The sequence below is a fragment of the Castor canadensis genome, chromosome 17 (assembly GCF_047511655.1).
Source record: "Castor canadensis chromosome 17, mCasCan1.hap1v2, whole genome shotgun sequence".
NCBI lineage: Eukaryota > Metazoa > Chordata > Mammalia > Rodentia > Castoridae > Castor > Castor canadensis.
Window position 1 is genome coordinate 52,450,660 of NC_133402.1, and position 8,146 is coordinate 52,458,805.

General features: G+C 37.3%; 1 non-coding gene across 1 annotated transcript; it reads right to left on the reverse strand.

Annotated features, from left to right (window-relative positions):
* Nucleotides 1-203: 203 nt before the first annotated feature.
* On the reverse strand, nt 204-309 carry LOC141418665 (U6 spliceosomal RNA). Its single transcript, XR_012443331.1, has one exon. It is a non-coding gene; the product is annotated as a U6 spliceosomal RNA (small nuclear RNA).
* Nucleotides 310-8,146: the final 7,837 nt, after the last annotated feature.

The window sequence follows — 8,146 nt, forward strand, 5'->3', positions numbered from 1 at the left end:
AGTTACCAGATAATCTAATATTGTATCTATGTTTAAGTTTAATACCATGTGCAGAAACGCATTAGACAGCTCTCCAATAGAGAAATTGTGCTGGGCAGATATAAATCTGGCTCACTTTAAACTATTGCATTTTCCCACAACTACATTTTGTGAAATAACTCATGAAATAGGTTTTGATGCCTCTCTATTCACTGTTATGACTTTTTTTTACGGAATGCTTCAGGAGCTTGTGTGTCATCCTTGTGCAGGGGCCATGCTAATCCTCTGTATCGTTCCAGTTTTAGTATACGTGTGCCAAAGCGAGCACATGGCTTCTTCCTTCCTTCCTTCCTTTATATTTTTTCTGTTTTTAAATAGCAAGCATGCCGGCCATGGAGGATTTTTTTTTTTCAAAGAAACTCATCTTGGTTTTTTCAGAATAAATTTTTAAAATAAAAATTGATTGTCACCATTGAAGAAAAAATTTTAAAATGTCAGCAAGCACTGGTCCTGGCACTGTGTGACCAGTAGCCTCATAGCTAATTGTGGTAATGAATGCTAACTGTCCCCGTCCACAGAAAATAGATGTATATGGAATAAAACTGTTCTATTAAAAACCATGCATTCACCAAGTGTGGTGGTACATGCTGTAATCCCAACACTTAGGAGGCAGAGGCAGCAGAATTGTGAGTTCAAGGTCTCCAAACAAAACAAAAAAAAAAATAGAAATATATTTTCCAACTCCATCCCATCCCATACCTTTCTTTTTTTCTAAGTAGTGCCACTTGACTAGTTACTGTGACATTCAGGTAGAACTTGTGTGTTCCATTTCCAGATCAAAGTCATTGAGAGGTGAATGACCTCCACTGTCTCTTTCCCCTTCAGCCTAGATACAGTGAGCTTCAAATCGCTCTGTAATGTCAACAGCAGCAAGGTGATAGGACTCTATTCCCGAATGTTAGCCTGGAGAAACACCACCTGTTAAACAAGCACAGCTACACTGGAGTTTTATATTATCAAAAGTAAACCATTACGTTAAGCCTCTGAAATCTTGGTGTCCTTACTATAGCAGTTAGTCTTACCTTCACAAATACATTCATCCGCCCTGTCTTTATTAATTCCCAGCTCTCCTGGGTTGCTTACCTCAGCAGGGCACTTCCAATCCCATGAGGCATCCATATGGACTCATTTCTCTCTTTGCACCCCAAGGAAAAGGAGTAAAAAAAAATGCCTGTTGTAAACAACACCTTCTACTTAAGAGTAAATATTTTTTCTTCTTATAAAACAATGCCATGAGTAACATGGCATATATTATTATCATTTTGTAGCCTGCTGGGTAATAATTGGTTCCCACAAAGATTGTCACAGATTCTAAAATCTGGTTGAAAGGTCATGTGGCAACCCGATAGTCTCATGGTGCCCAAGGAATACCTAAAGATTTCTCAATTAAAAAGAAATGGTGGGGTAGGGGATGAAACTTTTATACTGGAAAACTAAGAGTAGCCCCTTATCTAGGAGATCGAACTTGACATCACTAATCGTAGTACACAGATATTATGAACTCCCTAATGTGATGGGACATCTGTGTGTCATCCAGGACACATTCTTGCCAATAGTGTTCAGCATGGATCTGATTAAATCCCTAAACCTCTAGCCAATATGTTTGTATATTGAGTACCTGAAACGTGGCTTCACCAAACCGAAATGTGCTTTAATGGTAAAAAAAAAAAATACACAGGATTTTATAAATTTTATACTCCAAAGAAAAAACATCTATATTTTATTTTATTTATTTTTATTTTATTTATTTTTTTTCTTTTTCTTTTATTATTCATATGTGCATACAAGGCTTGGTTCATTTCTCCCCCCTGCCCCCACCCCCTCCCTTACCACCCACTCCGCCCCCTCCCTCTCCCCCCTCCCCCTCGATACCCGGCAGAAACTATTTTGCCCTTATTTCTAATTTTGTTGAAGAGAGAGTATAAGCAATAACAGGAAGGAACAAGGGTTTTTGCTGGTTGAGATAAGGATAGCTATACAGGGAGTTGACTCACATTAATTTCCTGTGCATGTGTGTTACCTTTCTTTTTGATCTCACCTTTTCTCTAGTACCTGTTCCCCTTTTCCTATTGGCCTCAGTTGCTTTTAAGGTATCTGCTTTAGTTTCTCTGCATTGAGGAAAACATCTATATTTTAAAGATTGCTTATATGTTGAAGTCATATTTTAAATGCATTGGGTTAAATAAACACCCTATTTGAATTAATCTGTTCCTTTTCAGTTTTTCAAAATGTGACTGTCAGATAATTTTACATTACATTTGTGGCTTACGTTATATTTTTATTAGACAGCCCAGCTGTCTAACTTTCAGCTTATAAAAAAATGAAAGGGATCCAAAAATAAGTTAAGCAATACAACCAGGAAACAATCTGATGAATCCAAAAAACAAAGTATTAGCCTAGATTCTTCAAAAAGTCAATGGCATGAGGAAAAATGGAGGGATTTTTGTACATTTGAAGACTCCAAAGATACATAAAATTTGAATGCAATATATGAGCCTCAACTGGATGCAGGATGAAAAACAATTGCATAATATGTTTCATATATAATTGGGACAATTGGACCAAATATTGCAGAGCAAAAGAAAATGGCAAAAATTTAAAAATCAGTAATATTTCCTTCTGCTGTCACTTTTCTAGACATATTTGAAAACCCCTAAGTTGCCTGGCTAAAGCTCTCTCACCATCACACACTAAGAGACTGATAGTTGAAGGGTAGGAGAAACTAGATTTTAATTATCTTTAAATGTATAATTTTAGGTAAAATTCCAGTTTTTTGTTTTTGTCTTTTTGTTATGTTTTGTTTTCACAGTACTGGGATTTGAACTCAAGGCCTACACCTTGAGTCACTCCACCAGCCCTTTTTTGCGATGGGTTTTTTCGAGATAGAGTTTCTCAAACTATTTGCCCCCATTGGCTTCAAACTGCAATTCTCCTGATCTCTGCCTCCCGAGTACCTAGGATTACAGGTATGAGCCACCGGTGCCCAGCTGTTTTTGAATAAATAGAAATGCAAGGGCTAAAGAAGGTTTGGGGTTTTTTTCCCTTTATTTTATTATTTTTTTCAGTGCTGAAGTTTGAACCTAGGGCCTTATGCATTCTAGACAATTTAATCATTGAACTACACTCCCAATCCCTGAAGAAAGTTTTTAAAAGAAGATGATTTGTCAAAAAATCAAATTATTTCAATGTTATTAAACACTATGGGGGGAGTACAGGGGCCATGAAAGAATGTATAACGGCGGGGGATGCGTATCAGAGAAAATCTTTCTGGGGTGTTGGCATTTGATGTGGGATTTACAAAATGAGCAGGTTTTGGCTAAGAGAAGGGGATAGAATGTTCTAAGTAGAGAAAGAGTTGGTGTGAAAGCCTAGAGACTGGGAGTAGTTTGACAAGTTAGGAGCAAAGAGGCCAGTGTGGGGGACTGAGAGGGACAGTGAGTGGTGGTGGTGCAGGGTAGAGGTGACTGATAGAATCTGTGCATCTTCCACTGTTTCTCTACTCTTTCATCAATCCTCTTTTACAAATTTGAAGAGACTTTATAAAATTAATTCAAATCAAATGATGAAAATAGAAACAATTATGCATTAAGATGAGCAGAGAAACCACACTTGGAATTAGTAAATTGAACTCTACTTGAATTTTCAATTTAGTTTTGAAATTGTGATAGCTAATCCCAAAAGGTAAATATGTTCCTTGCACAGTTCTCTTTGTAAAGAGAAAGGGAACTCGATGAGTTAATGTGGAGAGAAATGTTTTTCCCTTGGATCAAGATTGGATTTTTTTTTCCTTTGAATCTATACATAAGAATCATTGGGTAACACCATGAGCAAAGTTTTCTATGGAATTGCAGGTAAACAATTTGACAAATAGGGTGCCCACCACTTAGGACCAATTCAGTAATATGCTGATTTTCTAAGTAGTTGAACTCCGTCTAAACTTCCTCCTGATACGACTTTTCCAGTTCTGTTTCTTTAACTGTTATCACTTATTGGCCGTACGGTTTTGGTTTTGGTTTTGGTTTTTGGTCTTTTTGAGGAGTTTTGATATATAGCTGAGGCTGGCCTAGAACTCACAATTCTCCTACCTCAGCCTCCCCAGTGCTGGGATTACATGTGAGGACCACCATACCCAGCTCATATTATCCTTTTTTTTCCCACTCAACCCCTTGTCTGGTCCTGTGTTCCCAAATCTACTCTTTTTGACGTTTTATAATTGAACACGAAATATTTATTTTAAAAGCTAACATTTGTATAGGACTTAAAATGTGCCAAATACAAGTTCATTTAAGCTGCCCACCAATTCTACAAAGTAGATATCATTGCTATCCCTATTTTCCAGGTAATAAAATGAAGGTGCACAGAGGTAAATCACTTACCTAAGATCACATACATAGTAAGTTAAAATAGTAGACGAAAAACACAAAAATGGGTTGGGGATGTAGCTTAGTGGTGGAGTACTTGCCCAGCATGTGCAAGGCCCTGAGTTTAAGCCCCAGGACTACAAACAACAACAATAAACACAAAAATATTAATATGCTAGATAAGAATATGTGTCAGTTTTTAAGTTTACCAGGTATTAAATTTATTGATAGTTTATTAGGGATTATTTTTATTTTATGCCTGCTACTTTCATGTTGAACTTGCTAACTTTGGGCAAGAGATAAGGAGTATTGGGAAAATTAAGATTCTTTGTCATAACCTCATCCCATATTAAATGTTCAAATGTGTGTGCATGCATGTCTATCTGCTTGAAAGACTATAACAATAGGTTAAAGATTCTCTCTTGGGTTATAATTTTTAAAAAATTATATTTTTAAATGTTAATTCTCTCTATAGATTACTCATTCTCTTATTCACAGTTGATATAATTTTATTTTAGGGAGTGAAAAATGTAAAAAAGGACAAAGATGCATAATTCTGTTAGTACTTTAATATATAGTCAGCCCTCCCTATCTGATGATTTTACATCTATGACTTCAACTGACTGCAGACTGAAAATATTTTTTAACTGCATCTGTACTGAAAATGAAGATTGTTGCCTTGTCATCATTCCATAAACGATAGAGTACAACATGTATTTATATGGAGTTTATACTGTATTAAGTATTATAAGTAATCTAGAAGTGGTTAAAGTTTACAGGACGCTCTGTGCAGGTTATATGTCATTCACCCGAGTAGCCACGGATTTTGGAATCTAAGATGTTCTAGACCCAATCTTCCACAGATGTGGTGAGACAGCCTCTATAGTTATCTTTCCCTACTGTTTCAAATATCTCATTTTTTTAATATTTGTTTTTCATAAAAATGGGATTATACTGTAGATATTGAAAGACCCATGCAGCTTTGAGCCCAGGCTATGTATGTCAATGAGGATAGTCAGCTGGAGGAGTCTACAAGTATATGGAAGGGCCTATGTATGTACAGTAGGCATTCTATTGATGAAGGTGTTTAATGAGTATTTGGCCAAGGTAAATTGTCATTTTGGTAATAATTTCAGATACTGAAAGTCCATCCACGCCCAATCCCAGACAATATCTCCCTTGCCTCCTTCTGTGATTGACAATGGGGAAGGTAAATACTTGTTTTTCCGGTCTTCCTAATACTCAGGCATGGCCGTGTCATAGTTTTGCCCCATGAGATGTAAGAAGAAATCTGCTGGCGTCTCACATTTTGCCCTCTGACCTGCCAACCTTGAATACGATGCAATGTCCAGAGCTGCAGTGGCCAAAATCTGACTGATTCAAGAGACATAAGGAAAGATTAAAGAAAATAACACAAAAGCTGGTATTGGTAATAGTCAAACCTCCGAGTTGTGTCCACAGTCCTAAATTTCTTATTAGATGAGAGAAAGAAACGTTTGTTTAAGCCATTGTTGGCTGGATTTTCTGTTATTTGTAAATGAAGATCTTCCTTCCCTGAGACAGTGCTGTAAAAAGTTAACTCATTTATCTTGGTCTAGAATGTTAAAGACACTTAACTACAAGGGACCTCATTGTGCAGACTTTGCAATTATACCAGTGATAGCTTTTATATTACAACCTGACCTTTACGGGCCTCTTTTTTTGTAGCAGGTGGGGATGCCCATGTGGCTTGAAAAATAAAACTAAACTGTGCCTTTTAGTCCATGTGTTTCTAGCAGCTCAAAGTGGTTCACCAGTAGGAATGAAAATGCCCCTGAAATATTAATTGATTCAGTTTGACACTACTGGCCATATCAGAAATCAATATCAAGATTTTTTGTGAACTCCTGATAAAGATGGCTATATGGGGGAAGAATGGGATGGGATGATTGTATTGATCATCTTGTTTTGTTTTTTAATGAAACTTGGGAGGATTAAGATCCTCTATCCTTTTCAGAATGTAGAAAAGGAGGGGATAGCACCAGTATTGTGGATTAACCATAATTCTAATCAACTAATATGAGACTCTCCTTGTTTTTAAAAATTCTATGGATAGTTGATTTTATTGGCATGATTTAACCTACATGTTTTAATATATATTGCTTATAAGAAATTATCCCCAAAACTTAGTGATTTAAAGGAACTTTAAAAAATTATCATCTCTCATGCTTATGTGGATCTGCAATTCAGACAAGAGTAACTTTTCTCTGCTCCTTGATGTCTGGGTCCTTATCTGAAGACTTGAAGACTGAGGGTCAAAATTATCTGGTAAGGTTTTTTCACAGGTATGGAGATTGGTGTCGGATGTGGAAGAGGCCTAGCTAGGTTTGTCGGATGCAGTATCCACACATAACCTGAACTTCTTCATGACATGGTGAACAGATTCTGAGGGCAAGCATCCAAATAGTGAGGACCAGATGGAAGCTGTGTTGTTTTCTATAACCTACCTTCAGTGGCGTGATGTCACATCCACAGGTTCAAAAGGACAGGGATATATGCCATCCCTCACCCGAGGCACGGGAAGGTCACGGTATGAGAAGAGCAAGTAGAAATATATATATGACCATCGTTGGAAGACACAGACCCTCACATTATCATCTTACCCTACCATGTCATATGCACAAGTATTTTAATTTTTTTTCCAGTTCTGGGGTTTGAACTCAGGGCCTACACCTTGAGCCACCCTAACAGCCCTTTTTCGTGAAGGCTTTTTTCAAGATTGGGTCTCACCAACTATTTCCCCGGGCTGGATTTGATCCATGATCTTCCTGATCTCTGCCTCCTGTGTGAACTACAGGTATGAGCCACCAGTGCCGGGCTGAAGTATTTTAATTTTATTCATAATGTCCAGAGACATTTTTGATTGTTGTAATGGGAGAGGGGTCCTGTTTGCTACTGATATCTAATCTTTAGAGGTCAGGGATACTGTTAAACATCCTACAATGCCCGAAATAGCCATGTGGAATTACTCTCAATTTAAGTTAAGACATCCTGCCTTAGGATATTAACAGTTTACAAATATTTAGAAAATTTAGACGGTGGGAGTCAAAACCATAAAAGTCTTCCAACTGGGATATTTTGTTTGATATTTGTTTCTATGTACTACATAGTCCATAAATAGCAAAGATCAATACCTTAGGCAAATTCTGATCCCATATATAACATGCTGGGCATCATTTCAACTCTCAAGGAACAAAAATAGCTTATTTATTTATTCATTTGTTATTATTCATTTATTCACACGTGCATACATTGTTTGGGTCATTTCTCCTCCCACCCCCACCCCCATTTTCTCTCCCCCAGGTTCTGACCTGTTCTGCCCTTATCTCTAATTTTCTTGAAGAGAAGACATAAGCATAATAAAGAGGACAAAGCATTTTCACTAATTGAGTTAGGGTTAGCTACACAGAGAGATTCCTAGCATTGCTTCCATGTACAAATGTGTTACAACCCATGTTGATTCATCTCTAACTGATCTTTACATTGGTTCCTGATCCCCTTCTCATGTTAACCTCTGCTGCTTTAAGGTTTCTGTATTAGTTCCTCTGGGGTGGAGGCATCAAATGCTTTCATGTTTGGGGTTTTCTACCTATGTATGTGCTCTCCCCTTGTGTTGTGATTCAAGTCCAACCACATTGCTGCATTTGCCCTAGATCTGAAGTCCGCATATGAGGGAGAACATACGATTTTTGGTCTTCTGAGCCTGG